The 23,961-nt window shown below is 46.1% G+C and overlaps 1 long non-coding RNA gene across 2 annotated transcripts in view; it reads left to right on the forward strand.

Moving 5' to 3' along the window:
- The first annotated feature begins 2,239 nt into the window (after nucleotides 1–2,239).
- Nucleotides 2,240–23,961, forward strand: part of LOC108097060 — a 34,922-nt gene continuing 13,200 nt past the window's right edge. The window contains exons 1-2 of one of the 2 annotated variants that reach the window (XR_001771756.2): nucleotides 2,240–2,688; nucleotides 20,993–21,123. This is a non-coding gene — a long non-coding RNA (uncharacterized LOC108097060). Of the gene's footprint in view, nucleotides 2,689–3,274; nucleotides 3,313–20,992; nucleotides 21,124–23,961 lie in introns of those variants that run through there. The other variant, XR_001771757.2, reaches the window with a different exon arrangement.

A 23,961-nucleotide genomic window follows, 5' to 3' on the forward strand; every position in this document is an offset into this window, starting at 1 on the left:
TCGTCTGCGGCTGATGTGGCCGATAATTATGTGCCCCCTGCACGGACCAAAAGGACACGGACGGAGGAACAAGGACAACAGACAGTCACTTGCCTTTGCTGTCTTTGCTGACACACGGTGCCAAAAAGTTCATCATTTTGTTGCCAAAAAATGAGTTTCCCAATTTCGAAACATTTCCCCGGTATGCAACATTTTGAAGGGGCTTGATAAATGAAAGTAAATACCTTTCCCATCAAAAAAAAAAAAGAATTTTGAATGATTTATGAAAGTTTTTTCTTAAAAAAGTGATAAAAATTGACTCAAAAAAATTGTCAGGGGTACAAAATTTGCAAAAAGTTGTATTTTTCCAATTTCTAAAATCCTGGTATGCAAATAATAATAATTATCGGGGTACAGTTAGTATTTCCTCTGTGCAGGACAGCGTGTGAAACATGGAGAGCAGGCGAAAAATGGTCAGCAATGGGTCATTTTAATTTCTGGCATTGTCCGCCTTCTTTGACTGAGTTGGTCATTTTAGCCGGCTTTTCTCTTACTGTTGACATTTTGTTAACTTGTTTTTTCCTGTGCCACAGCAGCCACGCCGCTTCACCCACCTACAATTTTTATTTTTTCCATTTCTCTGACGGCTTTTTGGCTGCTCTTGCTCTTGTCGCTTGAATTGTCGTCGAAAATTAAATAAAATTAATTACCGCGTGTGTTTGTATATAAACATACACACAGTGACAGCGAGACAAGACAGCGATTCGCGCACCACTGAGCCACCTAACCACCCAACCTCCCACAGTGGGAGCCAGTGAGCCACCCAAAACGCCTCCCAACCACCCACATTCCACCACCCACCTGTGCCTTTTCATTCACGCGCGTGTGCGTATGCGGCGACCTCAAGAAGCCCACAGTTCGCCCACAGTTGCATCAACATTTAAATCAACAGCAGAAAGTCGCAGCCGCAACATCGGGACAAAGGATTTACGACTGACCAAATAGGAGGTCACTTTGTCATTATATTTAAGATCTAATGAAGCGTACCAGGAAGTGCGCAAAGCCAGGATATTCCCGGAACTGAGAACAGTAATTTAATTTTGGGGGTTTGGGAAATTTATGTTGTTTCGATTAATTCTGTTAAACCTATTAAAAAGCTTAAAATGCATTTTGTTGCTATCCATAAGGTTGAAGAACGCAAACGGGCAGCAGCTAAAAGATAAAGAATTATCCATTAATTACAACCGAATCCAAAAAGGAATAAATATCAATAAACGCATTTTGCAGAGAGAAGTGAAAGGTAAGGAGCAATTGCAATTACAATTTTTCGCAGGCTTGTCCCAGAAAAAAGGTTTCCCCAGTTCCTGTCCCCGGGCTTCACTGTATCCCGTGGCGAGAGCGTGTCGACGGAATCTCCATCATCATTATCAACAGTTGCCATTCAGCTACTTGGAGGCACAGCGGGTCGAGAATCCGGGAATCGCAGAACTCCGGTCGAGTCGGCACTGCCGTGTTGCTTTAAATTATCTGTTGTTGCTGCCGGCGCCACCCAGCACAATACAACACCCAACCTCCTCCACAGCCACACACTTCCCCAAAACTCGTCCGCCCACTGCCACCCTCTACTATTTAACGCTCCAGTTTTAGCAGCCTTCTGCGTTGGGACAATTGGTAAGATTGAATGTTTCACTTTATTTAATCAGAATAAATTATATTTTTACCATTACAGTTATTTATTTTTAACTGAACATGTTTACTTGTTATTATAGAATTACGCCTAAGGAACCTATTTCTCATTTTTGATAAATCCAATTTTTATTCTCTGTGTAATTTGTTGACGGCAACATCTTGCCACGTTTGCTGTCATTTTTAGGCGGGTTCTCGTGTCGTTTGGCCACGTTTTGTCGCCCAGCTGGCGGTGCTTGGTGTGCGGGCGTGTTTTGGAGGCGTTACTCCGCCCTGGCTTCCCCTTTTTCCGCTTACTCAACTCCCTACTTTCATCGTCTCCGTTGTGTCATTTCATGCGTTTGCTTTGTTTTATTTATTTTAACTTTTGTGCCCATCTACCGCTCTCTACCGCTCTCCCTCTCTCGCAACACCCCCAACTCTCATTTATTCCTTTCCCCACCCTAGCTTGCTATCTCGCTTTCTCAACCAGTAGATTGTCATTACTATTACTTGTTGTCGTCTTTGCTTCTTTGTGGCCTTTTGACTTTTTAGTGCTTTGGCATTTGACTTCTTCCTCCTTTTCATTCCATTTCGACTACAGTCTCCTCCCACAGTGGCGTCGATGAAGGGGAGTTTCGGACTGGTGGGAAAGGGGCTGGGCAAATTGTAGTACATAGTTTGCTGTTGCGATAAAAACGAAAATAAAAGCCGAAGCGAAGCAGATAAAATTAAATAGTGACCGAGGTTGGACAGCAAAAATTAAGGTGCTGCAAGAAGCGCGAGATTCGCAAAGGTGGGGCTCTTTGTGGGCGGCACCTGCTACCGTGGGCGTGGTCCACGTGCAAAAACTAATCGTTCAATTAAGTTGCCCGCGAGGCGGCGAAGTGGCGTGGCACCCATAACATGTCCGAAACAAGCAGTGAACGCAAAAAGTTAAAGAAAAAAGAAGAGCTGCAAAAATAGAGTTTGTGCAGATTGTATTAGGAAATACAAAATAAAGTGCACTGTGAAAAACTTTGTGGATCTTAACTGGTGTTGAAGGTAAGCGATTTTTAAATTCACGCTTAATTGTAAAGTCAAGCTAACACCAACTTGTTTTGAGATCTGCATGTGTTAACAAAGTTAAGTTTTCCAACAGGATATTTCGCACTGGTTCATTGTATTTCAGCTCAAACGGTCAAAAAGTTGTACTTATTTTGGTAAAGAAGGGTGATCCCTTTAAATGATGTTTTTTCTCTGCAAAGGTGCTCCGCTGTCGTCTTCCATTTTATTAACTTCCGTCTGCCTCTTGTTTTCCCAATACATCTGCAGTGTAATGGGGCATAACGGGAAAAGGGTAAAAGGAAGAAACTGGGGAAGGAGTGAGGAGAGGAAAGGAGGGCAGCTTCTACCCTTTAATTTCTTTTGAGCACAAAACAATTATCAATTAATGTACCGTTATGTGTGTATTTTTACGTGCGTACGTGCTCGCGTGTTGGTGTATGTTTGTTTGGAAATGAAATTTTTTGAGCTTACATTGTCAAGCGGCAATGAAGAACGAAAGAAAAGTGGGTGGGGCAGCAAGGGGGCGGTAGAAAGCTGTGGAGAAAGGGCCGCTAAGTAAGGATGGTAGTCATTCTCTGGTACCCAGAAATAAAGTTTGTTTGTTCGCATTCTCGACGGAAAGTAAATATTTATTGTGTTCAACATAAAGTGCTGCGATATTGAAGGAAAAACGCCAGAGAAGTGGAATAAACAAAGGATGTGGATGCATGAATTCGATACCCCTATATTTTTCACTAAAGAATACGGATAAAAGAAAGAAAAACCACAAAAGCTCAGCATTGATTTCAATTTATCGTCGTGCTTGCATTTGCTATTCAAAAGACGTTGTTAACTTTAAATTTTAATTTTATACTCGAGCTCCTTGAGTAGTATATTTCCATGATTATTATTACAGTGTTCGAATTTCGAAGTGACTAATTTATACATGAAATGCATGAATAATTGTTGACTGCCTTTGTATGTGTAAAAATCATTATTATTTTTGTGGTCTTTGTCACCAAATTCTGTAGCCATTTGGTTAGCTGTTACACAGGAAATCAAATTTAAAAGTTATTGTTATCATTTAACTTAACGTGATTCAAAGAAGTGTAATCCTTTCTGTTCAAAAAAAATCTTTAGTTGCCTTTAAAAAATGTATTTATGCATAAAATATTTTGTAGCTTGCAAATTCTTTTTGCAAAGTGCAATTCGAATTGGATAATTCGTTAACAGCTGGACGACTTGTTTTAGTTAAGCCTTTTGGCCCAAAAATTAAGTCATTAGGCCATTATGGCTTAGAGCACCCGCATATATGCAACGCAGATCAAGGGGAATACATATGCAATTGGTAGGCGATTCGGTGTGATTGGAAGAGGTTGCAAAATGCAATTTGGTTCATTTCAATTTCATATGATTTTCATCCTGATATCATTTTGTTTTATTATCTCGCCGGTAAGGCTCTGTAACATATCGCAACATGTCAGAGCATTTTATTGCATTTGATTTCATTTTCTACATGTTCATTATAGTACCCACACACATTAAATATCTATATATCATACATACGTATCATACGTATGTATATGTACGTACACACATGTATATATCGATATACCCTTTGTTGTTGCGCACACGTTTCCATTTCATTTTCCAGTTGATGTTTTTTGAGCAATGCATTTTATTTATATTTGCTTAATTTTACTCTATTTGCATTGTTTTTTATGTAAATGATTGCAATTGTTGCCATTTGTTTTTGTTGTTCTCGATGATGCGGCTGCCTTTGCTGTTATTGTTGGCTGGCTCGATTTGAAATTCCCTTTGAAATTGCCGTCCATGAGTCGTCCTGTCATTTGGAATTGGTTTTCAGCCCGGGGAAAGTGTCCTGAAATTGTCAGGAAGTGTTGCTCCATTTACCAGCTTACTCTTAATCCGAAAGTGGCAGAAAATCTTAATTTATTTATATAGTATATATGCCCGAGCTTATTAAATGTAAAAACACATTATTTTGTATTTTCAGTATCTAATGAAATAGATCGAAAACGAATGCAAACTGAAAATGAAATACATAAATATTTTAGTGCTTTTGCATTAACGAAAAAAGACTCCATTATAATAGCCTCTGATTAGGCCGCTTCCTAAAAATTTGAACCTCACCGGTCTGTAGCGCTGCCCCATCAAATTGTTTGTTTAATTTTCGGGCTCGCCTCCAATCGGGCTTCAATTAAAATCAATTTTTTGTTGGCTCAGTTTTCCAGCGGCAGGAAAAGCAATTGTTCACGTCCCTGTGAGCGAGGGTTGCGAAGTGGAAAACGGTTGAGTATTCTGTTTGGGATAACCACATAAATAGTCGAAAATCCATTTTGTCTACACGCGCAATTATCTGCACTTTAAAATGTACATTGCCCAATGGGTGTGTGTGTGTTTGTGTGTGTGACAGAGTGTGTGTGTGCGATCCTATTTACGAACACAGATGCAAAAGCCCGAATGTGTAAACATAACAACTCGTAAGCTTTTCGGTCCGTTTCTGCCCGCATAAAATGCCTGTCACTGCCAGAAAGAGAGGGAACACCCGGAGAGAACGAGATGGGGCAAACACACACAAACACACAGGGACACACAAAAATACACAGGCGCGCAGACAGTTACTAAAAAGACTAAAAGTAAAACTTAGGAAAATGTTAATTAAATTCCAACAACGAATCAAGTAATTTACAACGACCAAGTAGAAAACCCCAAAGCACCGTTGGGTAACCTCCCACCACCTCGCCCTCCTTCGAACACGCCCATCCGCCCCTCGAGACACACACACACACACACACACACACACAGTCACACAAACAGAGGCCGTGGCAATGTGGCATGACAGTAAAATACGGGAAATGCTTTAAGCTAACTGTATTTTCGTGTGCGGCTGATGCCCCTAATGCCTTCTGCGTTTTCCCAGTTTCCCAGTTTCCCAGTTTCCCCCCCTCCATCTCTATCTCCCGTTTCCCGGTTCTCGGTTCCCGGTTCCCAGTTCCCGTTCCCGTTCCCGTTCCCGTTCCCTTTTCCCGGTTATCGCAGTCGGAACCCAGAAGGTATCTAAGTGTCTCCACAAATAGCCAGCCGACAAAGATGAAAGCGAACAAGTCGAAGGATTGCCGGGAAAATGATTCCTAAAATAAGATTATTTTCCATAAGATATTTTCCATAAATCCTTAATAATTATTTATTTATTTAAAAACCTCAACATAAAAACCAAATCATATTTTTCATAAAATTTTTATTGATAAATAAATATTATAACAATTTTTAGTAATTAAATAAAATAATTAAAGTATGTTAAGTGCAGTAACCATTTGTATAAAATCGCGTCGCCTTGCTCCTAATTTTGCAACAGCGTTTAGACGCGTGCTAGAGTATGTTCCTTTCCCTATCCTTGGGCCATCTCCCTAGTCCCGAGTCGCGAGTCCCGTGTCCTGCGTTCTGCGTCCTGCGCCCTCTTCCTCTTCCTCCACCAATTACTTTGAGCTCGCTGTGCGTTTCCCCTTTCGCCGCCCCCCCTTTTCCCCTCTGCCATTGTTTGAACGTGCGAAATGAGTGCAAAAAGTCGCCCCAAGTTGTTGGCCAGGTTGGACCGCCTTGGCTGCATCCTGGTCCTAATCCAAGTCCCTCTCCCTTGCCCACAGCTCCTCCAGCTCCTCCAGCGCCACCAGCTCCACCATTTCTGGCCACGATGCTCCAGTTGGGCAAACTTCAAAAACAAAAACGATTTCCCGCCGGCGGCAGAATCAGCGGCATGGCAGCTTCTCTATCTCGGATTTCTGAATCGTGGTTATACTCTCTTTGGAAAACCCTAAAGGGAAACTTATTTGCAGTTTTCAAAAAAATCCTAAACTGATTTGGTTTCAAGTTCTATTCTATATTAAAATACTAATCCAAATATTAACTAAAATGTATTTTGGAGATAGGAAATCTGTGTTTAAAAGTTCATAGATTCAAGTATATCCGAAACTTGTACAAATTACTTTAAACGAGTATTACCCAATCCGTTTTCCTAGCCCAAAAACAAGAGTAAAGCCGTTCTTATCCAAAGCCAATTTCATCCTCTTAACGCAAAGAACTTCACCTACAGGATATCCCAATCTTCGATCTCTGGCGAAAATCTCTTCCTTTTCCTGTCCTTTTTTTTGCTGTCGCTAATGACGCAACGGCGACAGCGGAATGAGCGGCTGCGAAAGGGGGCGGGGCGGACCCGATGGGCGGGACATTTGTTGACTAGCCCTGGAGGAGGAAAAAAGGAAAGGAAAAATAAAGGAAAAACGGCAATCCCGCCCGTCGTGGAGAGAAGCGCGAGTGTTTTGTCTGAGCGCTCGAGGGCCTTCGCTTCGATTGGGCGGATCGGGGGCTCTCTGCGGGGATCCACTGGCTTTCCGGGGGGGCAGTGGCGATGGCGGGGGTGGCAGTGGCGGGAGCTGCCACTCCGGGGACCCCTCTGATGGCTGATGGCCAGTGGGGGGAGGTGTAATTGCTGGTCTGCGGCCGATGTCTGTCCTCCGCTTCGCTTCGCGTGGGCCCAAAAGTTAACAACACAATTTCGGCGGGAAATAAAAAACAAGTTAGTTAATCCCACAACGTGTTGAATTTAATCAGTGACCAATTTTTCACTTACCTCGCCAACAACGCCAATCGAAAAGCCACCGTCTCGTACACAACGAGAAATTTTCATAAGAAATGAGAAATTTAAAGTGGATTGAATGGAAAGTACAAAAAGTGTTCTTCAAATAACAGATCATCTTTAATTTTGAGTTCGGAAAAGGTAGTGTTAAATGGTAATAAGAGTTGGTCAGAGTAAGGGTGTACTTTTCGGTGGAAACCCCATTTAATTTCTCTCTGTGGAGCTCCAAGTGCCTGCCACATTTCGGTGGGTCGAAATGCCTTGGGTCATCAGGCAGCTGCAGCATCGTTTTTGGCATTGTGTGGGCTGCCTGCTTTTGCTTTTGCTTTTGAACAGCCCCACCGTTGTCCAGTGGAGCCACACGACCCTCCACCCGCTCTCAACCCCACAACCCCCCTCTTAACCACCCCGCTCCATGTGTCGAATGTCCATGGGTGACTTGGAGTGCCGCCGCTCGTCGCCCCAGTTAGTCGATTGCCGCTTCTGGCTGGGATTCTGGGATTTGGCACAGCGCCGAGCTTTGTTGTCAATAATTGCATTGATGATGGGCCATGATGACGGTGGGCGGTAATCCGAGCGAGGGCATTAATTGGGCTTTAAGCAAAGCTTAATTGGTAATTGGCAGACGAGGCGGCCAAACGGAAAGTGCTGAGCAGTGACGAAACGGGCGAAAGGATCAAGTTGAAAAGGTGAGAAAAGAGCTGAGGACTGAGACAAGGAAATTTCAAGGGAACAGAGCGAGTGAGATTCTGATTCTGATTTTTACAGGAAACAGACGGAAATCACATCCCGATTTTCTTATCTTATTTGTGGTTTTAAACCAACGACCAACGAATATCGGAGCTTGTAATCTTTGTGAACGAATTTCTAATCTGTTTCATGATATATCCATTCCTGGTACCCATTTAACGCACGATTTTCCGAGAGCCAAAATAACGAATCGAAAATGCCTGCAGGCCGCCACAAAATGCAGCCATCAAATCGGGGGGAACCACCCACCCACTTGACAGCCAGGTGGAAATGGAGGCCAGAACGAGCTCGGTTCCGGCCGTGTTGTTAACGCTTATACAATTTAGCTGATTGCCCGTTGGCCACAGCGCGGAACGCTGCCCTCGCTGGGTCAGAGGTCAGGGGTTAGGGAGGCAGGAGTCACGGGCTTACTGACTGATGGATGAAAAATTAGTACAGTAATCCCCGCACTAAGACTGACAATTAGATAATGCAAACGGGGCTTAAGCGGCCCTGCCGTGCAGTCTCCTGTTGCTCGTTACCAGTTGCCAGTTGGGAGTTGGCAGTTGGCAGTCGTTGTCCTGTTTTCCTGTTATCCTGTTTGGCTTAATGTGGTGTCGATGGCCCGCGGTGCCAGCTCGGTCCGAGGTGGAGCGTCCTTGGGCATCCGCTAGGTAGATCACATGGTGATTGCTGCTCTTCGCCGGCCGCCTAATGAGCCATGGAACTTAATAAGCAAACACTTGTAATTACTTCTGTCTGCGGGGCAACTGGCCGCTCTCCGCCGCCCATAAACTGCGATTCATTTCCATTGGTGGGTGTTTGCTGTTCAGGGGGTTCAGTGGGTGGCTGGCTGGCTGGGTGGGTGGGTTGGTGTTGGCCCGGCTAATACCCACACAAACACACGGCTGGAATCGGCCATAAAGCGCGCATAGTAAATTGAATTTTGTTGCCTTCTGCGGCGGCCCACATCTCTCTGCCTCCCTTTGCTTTGCTGCTTTCTCCACACTTTCTCCGCACTTTATCATCCCCTTTCTCCCCTCTCCCTAACTTGTACAAATATATTACCTAAGTGTACTTAAAAAAATGACAACAATGCGAAGTTTTTATGAATTCAAACAGGTTCACCAAACGCAACATATTGGAGTCCATTTCTGAAGAGTGCTCACAGCTCTGTTAGTTGAAAACTAAAATAGTGGCCGGTGTAATAATCCCTTTAAAGCTCGTTATTGTCTAAATATCCAGGAAAGGTTCCCCCATTAAAATACATGGCGTTCGGGAGCTTCAATCGATAAAGAGACCCCCCTTTTCGGCCAGTGTATGTAGTGTGAGTGCGCAGTGATATATATACATGTGTGTGTGTGTGTGTGTGTGCGGGGTGTGATAGTGCGGTGCGGCAAGGACACTCCACGCACAGGAGCAACAGCTGCTTTACGACGGTCGCCGCTCGTCGCTCGACTTTCTGCTCGGTCCTTCTGCTTTTAGGAGGCACTCTCCTCGGCAAGTTTATGTGAGGTTGCCTCGGGTTTATGGCTGGTTTACCTTTACTGAAGGGAAGGGGAAGGGGAGCGGAGGGGATGGGGGGGATGTAGCATTCCCAGTTGATCAATTCGAATCCATTTTTAGGTACAGTCGGGCGCCGTATTTCTTAGTTGAGAGCATAGAAGCCGGAAAGGGTTTTTATTTCGAGAGTGAACAATTGCAGGCGCGTCGTAAAACTCACGATTTTCCCCGCTACCTCGAACAGAGTGCCACTTGCAGCTTTAATTTTCACACTTTGAGGCAAAATACGCTCGGTGTCTTCGCTCCTTTATCGCTGCCTTCGATTGGCGATTGCCTCATTTGGCTTTCCTATCATTACGATCCAGCTGCGGATCCAGCTGCATCTGATTGCTGACGTCCTGATGGCCAGTGGGTGGGTCACCCGGCTATCCTGGCTATCCTGGCTATCCCAGCTCTCCCGGCTGCAATTTGTTGCACACTTAATGGCCCCCAGCTGCCCCGCCCCATTTCGGTTCTCTCCTCGACTCTGGCCCCGTCACCCAATCGACGGCGTACGCTCGAAAAATTTCAATAACAACTGCACCGCACCGTCAACGTTTCGCCATTTCGCCATTTTGTCGGAGTCAAACGGCGATCCTCCCGCCTTCCGTTTCCCGTTTTCCGTTCTCGGTGCTCCGTTTGCCGCTTTCCGCATTCCGGCTACCATTTTGCTCACGGCCCGGCCTTTTGCCTGGCCCACAATGGTTGTTATGACACCGAATCACCCGCATCAGGCGAAGGACCAACCACCTGTTGGTCAGCCCGGAAAAGCGCGTCCGGAAAGCGGATACAGGAAGCAGGATACTCTGCCTTTTTTAACCTACTTTTTTGGCGGTGGACTGTGCTCTCCAAACAGAAGTCATAAGCAAAATGTGTATCAATAAACGTAGAGATTAAGAAGCAATTTCAAATGCCACCTTAGTAGGCATTGTACTTCTACTGTACTACTTTATTGGACGGAAAGAGGATAACCCCTTGTCGGCTTAGGAAGCCCCGGAGCGATGGCAAGGATTCACCTCGCCTGCACCAAATTATTGCCTTTTACAATTACAATTGTAATTGAGAATGAGAGCTTTACGGCGGAGTTTACCAGGAGGAGGAGGAGGGAGGATGGCGGAGGGAGGCGGCGTCTTTTGTCTCCAGAACCCCAAAGGGGAATGCGAATGGGTGGATGGCCAGGGAAGTGGGGAGTGGGGAGTGGGAAGGCTATTGGAGATGGGAATGGGCATTCGAATGAGCATTCGAACGGGCGGCAAACGGATGCGAGTGCGATTGCGAGTGCGAGTGCGAGTCGGGATGTGTCGCCAACAGCTGCCGCCAGTCGGCAGTCGCCTTGTTATGGCGGGGATTCCCCAATCCCAATCCCAATCCCAATCCCCTCCTGGGGATGATGACGTCCATATGTCGCCTGCCATTCGGTTTTGTTTTTGTGTCTCTCGGCCAAGTGCAGCGTGGATTGCTCATGGCATACGTATTGGTATTGCCAGTGGAAATGGCAATCGGAGAGCACATGGAGATGCGATGCAAGTGGATGTGGATATGTGGATGTGGATAAGGATGGAGCTGCAGATCGGGAATGGGAATGGGTGAATGGCAATGGGAATGGGAATGCATCGCTGTCATCACCGCTTTTGGGCATTAACCGCGCTAACGAGAGAACGGCAACCGGAGGGCTGTAATAAAGTCAGTTGACTTTATAGCCGCCTTTGATTGTCTTGGCCATTTGCAGCGGGGGATTCTGCTGAAGACTGCAAAAAGGACGCGAAATGTTATATGTCATGCATGACCGAGTGCTCTTAAATCAGCAAATGGGCTTCGCTTAAAACAAACTTCTACAAATTATTCGAGTGCTCAAGTGTTGTTTGAATCGTAATCATAATTACGGGTAAAGCCAATCAAAGCTGGCCTTTCTAATTCATCAATTACGACTTGAGAGGGGCCCTAATCATCGGATGTCACTTAATAATACACAGATGCCACGGAAACGACACATTCTGGGGGGTTGCAGTCGGTTGGCAGTCGGTTCGCAGATTGCGGATGGCACTTCTGGGTCGAAACACATACATATACATACATACCATACCTATAAAGGCCCTGTTCCGCCGAAACAAACAGGCCAGTCCAATTCGCAATTCGCAAGTTTCGCTCGAGTCGTAAACGCAAACGTAAAAGCGAAGAGCAAACCGACGCGACGAGCAGATAGAAGAGCCTGAATAAGAATCCAGGCAGAATGCAAAACACAGGCGAGCAAGGACACAGGCACCCACACACTCACACACTCGCACACGCAACAGGACAACAATCAGGATGCTATGTGTATGTGTACGTGTGCCTTTAGCTCTGATTGTGGCTCCATCTCGAGGCCTCCACTGCCATTTGCCATCTTCATTTCCATCATCATCTGCGCATCTCTCGCATCATAATCAACATGAAAATCAAATTTGAATTTATGAAGCACCCGAGGAGCGGAGTCGAGCAGTTCGTCCGTCCGTATATAGCGCCGGGATCAGGCGGATATATAGGAGGGGGTGCAGACTGTGCTTACATTTGCTCATTTTCATTTTTATACCCGCTGCACGTGGTGTGCGAGGGTATGTTGTGTTCCCCGTCGATTTTGTTACACCAACCAACCCCGTTTTTTAAGGGAAGTGAGTTCGCTGAATAAAAAAACCCAAAGTGTTGAAAATAAGTAATATTTTTAAGCTAAGTCAGAAGTGAATTACAATTAACTGCAGATGATTTCTTCATACAACTAGGAGGCTATCAAATTCCAGTTCAAAAGTTGGCACTCCTAGTTCCAGTTTAAAGCTACTTTCAATTAAAAAAAGCAACTTCTTAAAATTTAAAAAAAAAAAACACGAGTGATTTTATTTCACGGCGACCTTCAAATAAACGTAAATTTTGAATCACCCGGGATTTTATTATTTAATTGCGTTACCAGGTACTTCGCATTTCCAGACTTATTGTTATCGCTTTCTTTCCATAATTTTCCTTAATTTTTTTTTTCTGCACTCGCTGACTGCTGTCTGCTCTTGTTGCTTTTGTTTTTTGTTGTTTTTTTTTGGGGGCAATAAGCGGCAAAACATGCGTTGCATTTAAGCCCCACACACGCCTGGCCAGATGGCTGGCTGCCGAGTGGTGCGACGGGGGGGTTTCAGGCTGTCAGGGTGTCAGAGTTTCAGGGTTTCTGGGTTTCAGGGTGTCAGAGTTGCCAGGCTTCCAGGGGGATCGGGTTGTTCGAGGGGGGTTCTTGGGAGAAGGAGCCGCCCGGCGGTGGCTTTCGTCTGCCTGCCTCATTTATTCATTTGCTGCAATTACATTCGTTTTCGCATCTGCTGGTGTATTGGTGTGTGTTGGTGTACGCGTATTGGTGTCGGTGCCATTTGCTGGTTAAATGAAATCATTTAGCATACTTTTCAGCGCCCTTAAAAGGATATGGGCCACGGCAATGGGGGTCATTCGCTGGCAGGCGGCAGGAGCGGAAGTGCGAAAAGAAATGCGAAAAGATACGCTCTGTTCGAGTGCAGTGGCTGCGATGTATTTAAGTAAATTAAAATGGCATTTAATCACCCGGGAAACAAACTGTGCGAAGGAGCAAATGACTGAGGGCCAAAGCAAGTCAAGAAACATAAAATGTGCAGAGCCCTAGCAGAAAAAATCAATCACAGTCAGTGGAAAACCCAAGCCAAAACTTTAATTAAATACAAATTAAAATCGTACGAAGAACGTGGTTCGAACTAGGTAACATCCCAATATCGAATTGTATCTTTGATGCAAAACCGCCTGGTTTTTTATACCCTTGCAGCGGATATTTTAATTTCAGTCAGAATCACAATTAAACTGCATTCAATCGAATAGACTTGGACTTCTCTGTTTTCCAAAACTATACTTTGTTTGGCTGTAAGTTGTTTCTTGCCCAAATAACAGACAAATTACCAATGGAAAAAGTATTTTTTTTTGCCCAAAACTACAAAAAATGGCTTAAAAAACACAGTTTTTTGGCATTATCTAAGGAAGTACTCTTCCATATGTGGAATGGCATACATCGTTGAATTCGCAATAAAATTTCCTATCCGATGGTATAAACACCCTAAAAAGTTGAAATTTTGCCATTTTTCGCAAAAAATGACGAAAAAAAAATGCGAAAATTGCCCAAAAATCATGTTTTTTTTATGGTCCAAAAAGTTATTGGGCTCCTTAGCTGTGGTCATAAGATGCTCAAAACAGTGTTTGGTTTTGCTGTAGGTCACTTTTAAGTCTTGTTACAACTGAAAAACCACTCAAAATATAGTTTTTTTTTACCAAAATGGCCAACTTGTTCGACATATTTGATGACTGCAAGGGTATATAAGCTTTCCTCCATGTTGTTAACACATCTGAAAACCTAAAAAGTTCGAGCTGACTCGATCCACGATCGCAATTCGAAGTCCATCGATTGAAAGTGTTCGAGGAATGGCGAAGAAACCAATTTAAATCAATTAGTGCAGCCAGAGAGAGCAGGGAAAGCCAGAACGAAGACAGAGGCAGACAGAACGGTTCCCCCAACTTCGGGGCAACCAGATTAGTTTTCCCCCCAGCGAGTTGGTAAGTGGCGAATTTAATTCCATTTGTTGGCCAAGTGCACCATCCAAGTGCCATCCTCCTCCGCTTCATCATGTCCTTGCCCAGTTTTTTGCCCAGTTCACTCCCCCTATTTTCTGTTGTTTTTTTTTTGCCCCTCTGTTCGCTGACAAAAGCTTAAATTGAAGTCGGATTTGGCTGGCTGGGCTTTGTGCGATTTCTAATCTCTTTGTCGCCGTTCGCTCACGTTAAGCAAACATTACGTATACGTAATACGTATACGTAATATACCTTAACGTTTGATTGTTCGTGGGGATCAGTATTTGTGTGTCTCTCTATGTCTGTGTGCCTGTGTGTTTGTGTGTTTGTATGTGTGTGTGTAGGGATAAGTATCCACTAAGCAGTTGGAATCTGTTGTTATGACCCAGCTGCTCCTGCTCCTTGGCTCCTCTTGGCTCCTCTTGGCTTTTTTGCTTTGCCGGTGGTCCTGGTCCTGCTCCTCCGATGTGCTAAACATTGTCAATGCCATTGTTCTTGTTCTTCCTCTAGCTCCTGCTCCTGTTCTTCCTCTTGCCGCCCTCGAAGGACCTCGAAGGACCTGCGAGGACCCCGCACCGACCGCCTGTCTGGTTGCTGTTGACTTCGTTTGTTAAGTTTATCTCGCACTGCACTTGTCTTGTCCTTATCTCGGTTTTGGCCCCCTTCCCCGCCCCCAACCCATCCTGCATCCCTCCCCTCCCCCTTCGCATCCACCTCCTGGTGCCACACATTCCTTTTGTCAGGACTTAAAGCTGCTCCTTTGCTGTCAGCCGTGTTGTTTTTGCTGTTGTTGTTGTTGTTGCTGCTGCCGCCGTTGTTGTTTTGGCCCTTTGTTATTGTTTATTTGTGTGGCGGGTGGGTGGATGGTCGGTCCGAAGGGCTGGCAGCCAACCCGACCCGAATCTCAAGGCCAACTCACCGCCTTATTGGCTCGTAAATTTCCCTCTTTTATTATCAGTTTAAATTTAATTTATCCTCGGCGGGAGTGAGGACAAGTGCAAATGAACACATCAAAATCAAAATGCCAAGTTTTCACCCCGAAAATAAGGGAAAGCAAATTGGAAACGCTGTGTGTGAATGTGGCTACACTGAGCAAAATCAAAGGGAAGGGATTTCCTTGATGGGTTTTCAACCCTCAACATATATTTTCTGTGTGTGTGTGTGTGTGTCTGTATCTTCATTCTTTTTCCCCAGTGTGTGCTTCCATTTTTTAGTCTCTGTGGCTGCTCCTTTCCTGATGCGCAACTTTTGAACTCATTTTATTGTTAAGATTTCGTTTTGTGGCCTTCGGTTTGAATTCCCTTTTCCCCAGTTTTCCTTCCTTTTCGCCCTTTTATGACCGCAATGCAAACTGTGTGTGTGTGTGTGCTAGAGTGTGTGTGTGTGCGAGTGACCCTTTGGAGACCTATTAACAAAGGACCCTCGGTCACGCCCCACGCATACTTATTAGACTGTAATCAGTTGGTGGCCACCAAATGGGCAACTGGTGGTCAGCACGTCATCCCTTCGCTTTCGCTTTCCCATTCTGATTCCGATTCCTATTCCGATTCCTATTCCGAATCCGATTCCGGTTGGCCTGATTACGTGGGTGTTGGCAAATCGATTTCTTTATCTGCCCCCGGCTGCAAAGTGTTAATCAGATCGGAGAGATTGGCGGCGGGCAGAAAAACCCCCCGGCCATTTCAACTATAATTTTCATCTAATTTGAATTGATTTCCTTTTGGGACCGGCCTCGAACCTGATCGGGTTCGGGAATGAGCTGCGCTGACAGGCGGCGGCGAATCGTTTTCGGATTGAGTAGAAATGCGGAGTAAGTGCTCCCAATCCGCATTGTAATTATTATAATCCATTATAATCCTCCACAGCCGAGTTATTTCTGGGAATTAATATCGAAAGAATAATGCTTATAGGCAGGGATTGATATGCGATCGTTATTCTTTCTGCACTTTGCGCAGAGCTTTCAATCTAAATTCAAATTTCAGCCACTAAAGTTGATTCCATGTTTTGCGGCATTGTCCTTTTCCCCACCCCCTTTTCCCCATTTTCCCCCTTTTTTTTAGTCTCCCCTCTTAACGCGTGTGCATCCTTTTTGCATCCATTCTTTTTGACTCCACCAATTCATTTATATCGATGCATATTCTGCAGAGCCTGCTGAGCGGCAACAACAACAACAGCAACAACCACAGCAGTAAAAACAATGGGAATCCTTTCCGGAAATGACTCCAGTACACTAAGAAAAACGAGAGAGAATTGGATGGCAGTTGTTTTGCTTCTCTGCTTCAGTGCGATGCGATATACGAGATTGAGAACTGGCTTGGCTTTAATTTCTATTGACTTCGGAATACTTTCGGCTCGGCATTTCCATTGCGCCGGAGTTTCGAGTGGCGCAACTATTTCGCTCGGATTTCGGTGGAATTTTCATGAAACATTTCCTCGGTGCTTTTCCTCCAGTGCGCTTTCCCTCCCCCAGCCGCTTTTCCAGCTTTTCCAGCCGTTCTGTGTGTCCAGGCCGTTCAACTGAACAACTGCAGCAGTTTCCGTGCTCGAATTGATTTTGATGTCCCCCGCCGCAGGACCACCACCCCCTCCCCACCCACAGGACCTTTTATTGTTGTCGGCGCTGCTGCTGCTGCTTCTCCTGCTGCTGTGTTGTTTGTTGATTGCCGCTGGCTGCTCTGCTCGTCCTTCTCGTCCTGCTGCTCGTCCTGCTGCTGCTCCTGTTGTCCTTGTGCAATTGAAAGTCAAGCCATTATTTTTTGTTTCTGCATTTCTGTGCGCTGCCGCCTTTTTTCAGCTTATTTTCCAGCTGGCCCTTTTGTTGGTGTTTTTGGCAGTGTTTGGCGTCGCCAGTCAAAGGCCACCGTCAACTGTTTAACAAGCAGAATAATGCAGGAGCTGCTGCGATGTCCCCCCCTTGCCACTTCCCAATGCCACATGCCCCACTGCCCCATGCCCCATCAGGACGCCAACGACACCGACACTTGCCTGTTCATTGTTGTTTACAAAATTGGCAAGGAATTCCAACGATTTCATTGTGCCAGCGAAAGCAAAGAAAGGGCCAAAAAGTGAAGTGAAGCTCGAGCTGCTCTTGGCCACAAAAGATTATTAGTTTATGATGGGAGCTGCGGCTGCGGCTGCTGGGATCATTATTCTTTGCCCAGACGCCACAAGGTGAGGGCGAAATGGCCCTCTGTGCCCACCTAGGGGTTAAATGACAGCTCGTAACCGTTCAATCGGAAAGCATTATCCGCTCCAATTAAAGCTCCAATTGGCTCCACTCAAATGAAAACTACTTGGGAGTCGCTCAGGGAAGTCTTCTTGTTCTCTCCGCTGGAAAAAAGCCATATTTTTGGGATTTCTGTTCACGGAACTCAGAACTCACATCTGAAATCACTTAAAATACCACTTAAAATATTAGTTTAGTTTTGGCTTTGCCAGCCGAGCAGTTATATTTAATGAGCACCGAAAAGTTGAGCGGACCGCAATTACAGGCCTTAATTGGGGGTTTTAGCCGGGCTCAGTGATTTGGCCATTAGCATATTCGATGAATAATCGATTGAGTTGCACAAACACACGGCACACGGCACACGGAACATAGAACACAGGCGCAACTTGGACTCCTTCCACAGGAGTGAATGTGGCAATATGGCAGTAGCAACAGTGCAACAGCAACAGCAACAGCAACAGCAGCAACAACAGTGCAACAGCAACAGCAACAACAACAGTTTGCAGCCAGCTGGCTTAATTAACGCTTTGGCCCTGCAAAATGACCATAAACACGACGCTAAATTGATGGCTGATGCCATCAGGGGATGTGCGTGGAGATGTGGGTGGATGAGAAGGGAAAGGGAAAGGGGTGCATCCTTGGTGGCAGCAGTGCGTATGCGTAATGCGATAAATCCGATTGCAACACAGAGCCACAAGACCCAAAGAGACCCAAAGAGCGAAAGAGCGAACGAGCGAAAGGGCCTTTCTTCAAATGTCGCTGCAAAAATGTAATCCCTTGCTGCGGCAACAACGAGCGAACAACAGAAAGCGGCGAAAAGCGGCAAAAATGGCAACAAAAATGGCAACAGGGGTCAGGGGTCAGAGTCAGCAAACAGCAAAAGGTCAGCCGCATCGATGGCAAATAAAAAAAAGAAAAAGAAAAACAAGCAAACAAGTTGAGTTGTGTCGTCATTGAAAAGGCAACGACACGTGCGTCCATCCGCAACTTTATGAACTTATAAGCTTACCCCGTTTCACGTGTGACCCCGGGCCAGGTCGCATTCCCCCCTCCCCCCTTAACCCCCCTTAAACCCCCCCCTTAACTTAAGCCCTCAGCCCGCAATCCCTGCCTCTCAGCTCTCAGCTCACAAACAAAAATTATGCTCGAAAATATTTGAGGCGATTACTCTGCCAAAAGCGAAACTGTTGCGAAAATACGAGTACCTTGCATCGGCTGAATTTGGATCAAGATCGGAGTTGAATCTTTAAAGTGGGAGTGCAGATATAATTCCTTCGAAAGTAAGGAGTTCCCTTTGCTTTGGGATGATAACCAACCAACCAACCTGGCGAGGAATAGAAGAAACTCTGGGCGAGCGAAGGGTATGCCCGCTTCGCGTTTCCCGCGCCAGGATAACCGACAGGATAACCGCACCGCCGAGGGCAATGTCTGGGGTCTAGACCAAAGTGACATTCATTGTTCCACGGGCGAGTCAAAGCGAGCGTGTAAACAAAACTCGAGGGGAGGGGGAGAAGGGGGAGTGGCTGCAAAGGCTGCACCGCGGATCGGGGGGAGGGAAAATATAATCGGCAAACAGAGAAAGCCAGGCCAAACAACAACAAGGCAATACGGGATGCGAAAGGCAAGTGGCTAGAAAAATCCATAAACATGAAAAACAAGAAACGGGGAAAAGTTCTTCAACTTTCGCTCAACTTGGGCGCAAAATTTCCGTTCAATTTCAATGAGTTCGCCTCGCTGCTCTAACATTTCCCCCTGGTTTTCCCCGCTTTCCCGCTCGCAAGTTTTGGTTTAATATGCAAATCGTATTTTGCGAAACTTGCTTGGATACTTGAAGGCGCCGGCTGCCAAGCCAAGAGTTTTGAGGCCCCGTAAACAAGCACTAATTAGAGAGCACTCGGCGAGGACAAAAAGTGTTGCCTGCTCTCGAGTGCTGTGTGGGGGTGCCACCCACCCACAACAAGTCGCATTTCGCATTCGCCATTCGCCATTCGCCATTCGCAATTCGCATTTGGCATTCGCATTTCGCCAGACTGCGCAGCACAAAGCCAAAAAACCATTAATAAAGCTTAAACAAATGACAATGTCACACGCGACACATCGATGAACAGCCGCCCCCTTCCCTCCCGCATTTGTAATTGAAGTCACCAACAGGGGGAGGGGGAAGGGGGGGAAAGCTTTGTGGGTGGCAATGGCGGTGGGGCATTGAATGGCAAAGAAACCAGCAACCAGCAACCAGCAGGCGAACATCTAGCAAACAGGTGAGCATTCCTCTGCGAAAAGGTAGCGCGAAAAAAGGCTAAAAGGCAAAAAGGCAAAAAGGCAAAAAGGCAGACAGCCGAAACGGGAAAAAATGCAACCAGAGCAATTGCAACAACAATGGAAATCCAAATGGGACAGGACAAAGGAGCTCTGCCCCGGCAGAGGGACTCGAATATTCGATGCTCTTAAAGGATTCGGTTTCTCTGATTTGATGCGACTCCTCTTTGGCTGTGAATAATTTACTTCTAATTTCTAATGTGCCGTTCAGCAGAGTTCTGTTGCTGTTTGTTCCTATTTTGAGTTCGAACGAACAATACTTATTATAATCATCAACTGGGAAACACCTTAACCCAAGCAGAGTTCATATTGTTGTCTAGTTCAGTCCGAGTGAATACCTTTCGGTGGAACCCCCGTCGACAGAAAAAGGAGTTGGAACAAAGGCCGCTCCCATGCGAGTTTTGCATGCGAGTTTCGCTGGCCGGGAATTCGTTTCGTTTCGTTTGCATTGCAGCAGTGGCAGTGGCGAACAAATTCTAAAAATGACTGAGCAAACGCTTTGATTTATGAAGTTATTGGGGGTGCTGGGCCACATCCATATACACTTCCATACTACTTCCATATCCACATCCACATCCACATTCAGATTCGAACGTGGAAGCGGAAAGCACCCGAGGAGCAAAGGACCAAAGACCAGGATTCGCGGGCCTGGAGCTCCTGCATCCATATCGCAGCTTTGGCCCCAGGCGTCGCATTTGTTGTGGCGCCCCTTTGAAGCACCCCCTCCCCCTGTGACTCCCCAATCCAACCTGATCCGATCCGATCCGCCCATCGAACAGCAGCGCCGCTCCGCCCTAATTCAATAAAATACAGCTGACTGAGTGCTTGAATCATGACCCGGCGATTTTAAATGTTTGCTCGTTCGTTCGGTTGTGTGTCTTTCGATGGGTGTGTGTGTATGTTTCGGTGAGTGTTCGGTGGTGTGTGTGTGTTTGGGTGTGTGCATGTGGGCAACGGCACGATGGAGCTGAAAGGCTTAGCAGTTAGCTGAGCACACGCTCCGTGGGGAAATCTCTTTTGTTTTTCCACTTCGCGCAAACATTTTCCCCTGCACGAGAAAAAACTGAAAGCAATTGAAGGGTTCCCCTCAGAAAGTGTAAATTATAGCGTTGCTACTAATCATTTTCGCAGGCAAAAGGCTTGGCTGGATCACCCGTATTCTGTCATCGCTACTCCCATTTACAGCACTTCAAAATCGATCGAAACACCACAAATTACACATTTATTTCAATTGCGATACATCTTTCTTGCAGTGCCACTCCTTTTTTTACGGCGCTGCAACAAAGCAGCAGCAAGTTGGACCAGGAAACCCGGAGCGACTGAAACTGGAGCGAAACCAAAGCGCCGGAGCATCGAACGGTTTTGATTCAATAAACGTCAGTAGGTGAGTCGAACGAACCAGTAGCAATGGTAGATGTAGTAGTAGCACTCTCCACCCGAAAATGGGAAAAGCTGGGAAAGCTGGCTGGGATCTGGGGACCCGAGAAATCGGCGGGCGATGAAAGTTGAACTAATAAAGCGACGTGATTCGAAGTTGCAAGTTCGGCGGAGCCTCGAGTGGCCATAAAGTTGGCCCGAACTGCCAGCCAGGATGGCCGATAGCTTTATTTATATTCATATTTGGCCAGCCGCGAACTGCGGCCTCCTTGGCCAACTTAAAGCCAATGTGCGGCCTGTGTGTGTGCGGTAATTGGCTCGCTTTGCCTTACAAATTGCAAATTTATTGCGATCCGACAAGAAACTCTATGCGAACACAATTAACTGATTGATTGCGCCTTTTGCGGCTCGTGAATTCTGCAGGGCGATTGCCTCATTAAATTTTCAGCGGCATTAACATTAATATGCGCAGCTATGCGATGCAAACTGAGGCACCGCAGAGTGCTGCATTTTTAATGGAGAGCCATTACCACGTTGCCAGGTTGCCTCTTCATTTGCACAACCTGTTGGTTTCCTAATTCCCGGGAATACTCTAGTTTATGGGCTCAATATGGGACTTTGTGCAGATAGCAATTCGACCCTCAATGCTTAGAATAGATTTCACAGATGCGTATATCCTGGCAATGGAAAACAAATCATTTGCCCATTGATCTTTTCCGCTTATAAACATTCAGTGCCGCCCATTCATTAGCATCGATTGAAACTATTACGCCACCGAACGAGTTTATCAGCCATCCATTTCGCAATTAAGAACAATCAATGTTTTTGTGAACAAATGCGCTGTTTCCCTTCCCGCTTTTCCCTTTTCCCTTTGCCACTTTACATTTTCCCTTTTCCCTTTCCATTTCCGTTTCCCTTTCATGCGAATGCGAATGAGAATGTAGTTTAATTACCGAAATTTGTTCGCCACGAGTTGGTCCGTGGAAGTTGAGCGCGTCGCAGGGAATTGTTTATGCAGCTGCCACTGCTGCAAACTAGTTAGCATAAATACAACTGTATGGCTGCACTCTTTTCACACACTTTTCGCCATATTTTATGAACGTTTCATGAGCGGTTTGTCTTTTTCTGGTTGAGTTGAGAACACACATTGCACTGCCTGTTGGGTTTCTGTTTCTGTTTCTGTTCAGTTTCTGCGGCGCTTTTGCTTTGGCCAATTGGCCGCAATTAGCTAGCTAAAAGCGCCCACGCACACAGAGGGCGCCCCCCTCACCCACACACACTTACATACACACTCGCACGTATCGTGTTAATGGGCAGTCCGAAAAGTATGCAATCAAATTATGAAACTGCAACAGAAAAGAAAAACATCAACGCACACAAACTAAGTTAAAAGCCTTTGCTCTCTCTTTCCTCTTTCCTCTTTCCCCTTTGCCATTTCCCCCTTTCCTTCTCCTTCTCCTTCTTCCCCTCCCCCTTCCCAGGACGCCTCGTGTCGCAGGACCTCGCAGACATTTTATCAAGTTGCATGCGGCGGACTTAAGTTGAAGTTAAAGTTAATGCCATGAATTTCAAATTGAATTGAATGCGTATGGTGGCCCCGGTACAGTGACCACTGGCCCGGTGACCGCGCAACCGCCGCCAGGCCAAAAGCCCATGTTCGAGTTGCTCAACTGTGTTGCCCACTGTGGCGAGCGTGTGTGTGTCCGTGCACTGAGAGAAACTGTTTATAACTGCTATTAATAACTGCTTGGTATATTGACAGTGCTGGTGGTAAACAGTTAGTTGACTGCGAACAATGTGTTCAATTTGAGGTTCAATGCAAGCAGAGCACCTCTGTTCGTCTTGTATCAATTTGCTTTTGTCAGAGAGCTGCTTGTCAATTCCCTCCAACAACTGGTGATTGTGTCCACCTTTCTCCCAGTGTTTGTGTGTGTGTGTGTGTGTGTGAGTGTGGCAGACAGCAATTGTATATAATGGCAGCGGCTAATGGAAGGGGGCGACGGGTGGAGGGGGCGGGGTGAAGGGGCGGGGCAAAAGGGAAACGAAGTTAGCCATGATGAACGTTGAATTTACGCAGAAAGTTTAACGGCGCACAAAAGTATGCTTTGCTTTGGGCCACTTATTTATTATTGGACTGGCCGCAAGCACTCACACTCGCACACGCACATGCACACACACACACACGCACACGTGTCCGTACCTAAGCTGCGCCCCTTGGCCGCCCCCTTTGCCCCCTCGACCGACGGACTTACCGGACAGGACAACTTGGACTAATAGCAGCTTCTCCGCCTCAAACCCACTGCTCTCGACCGGGTTTTCCGCCTGCTTCCCCTCCCCTCCCCTCTCTCCGCCTTTTCCTCGGCTTTCCCCACATCTGGCCCGTTGTCGCTGCTTAAATAATTTAGCAATTTGTATGCATGGAAAGCGCTGCGTGGCTTCGCCAGGATAATGCCGTAGTCGAATAAGCGCATCATGGAAATACATAAAATCGCATCAACAGCAACAGAAAAATCCCCCTCTGCGTGTGTGCGAGTGTGTGTGTGTGTTAGTGGGTTAGTGTTTGTGTTCGTGTGCGTTGAGGTGTGGGCGTGGCAGTAAAAGCGCAGTGCAAGCGGACCAAATGAGCATCCAAGGAATGCAATCCGGCGCACGCAGCGACCCCCAAAACACCGAGCAGTTGGTCAAATTTGCCGAAGGAGCTGAAAGGCTCACTGCACTGGGAAAAAAGAGAGGGGGAAGTGTGCTTCAATCAATGGAAATTGATTTAGCTGTCCGAAATAGAGAGCTGGGAATAAATGCAGGGCAGGGCACTCCCTTCCCTCCTTCCCATTTCATATTTCGTGTG

This window comes from Drosophila ficusphila, unplaced genomic scaffold (assembly GCF_018152265.1).
Source record: "Drosophila ficusphila isolate 14025-0441.05 unplaced genomic scaffold, ASM1815226v1 contig_198, whole genome shotgun sequence".
NCBI lineage: Eukaryota > Metazoa > Arthropoda > Insecta > Diptera > Drosophilidae > Drosophila > Drosophila ficusphila.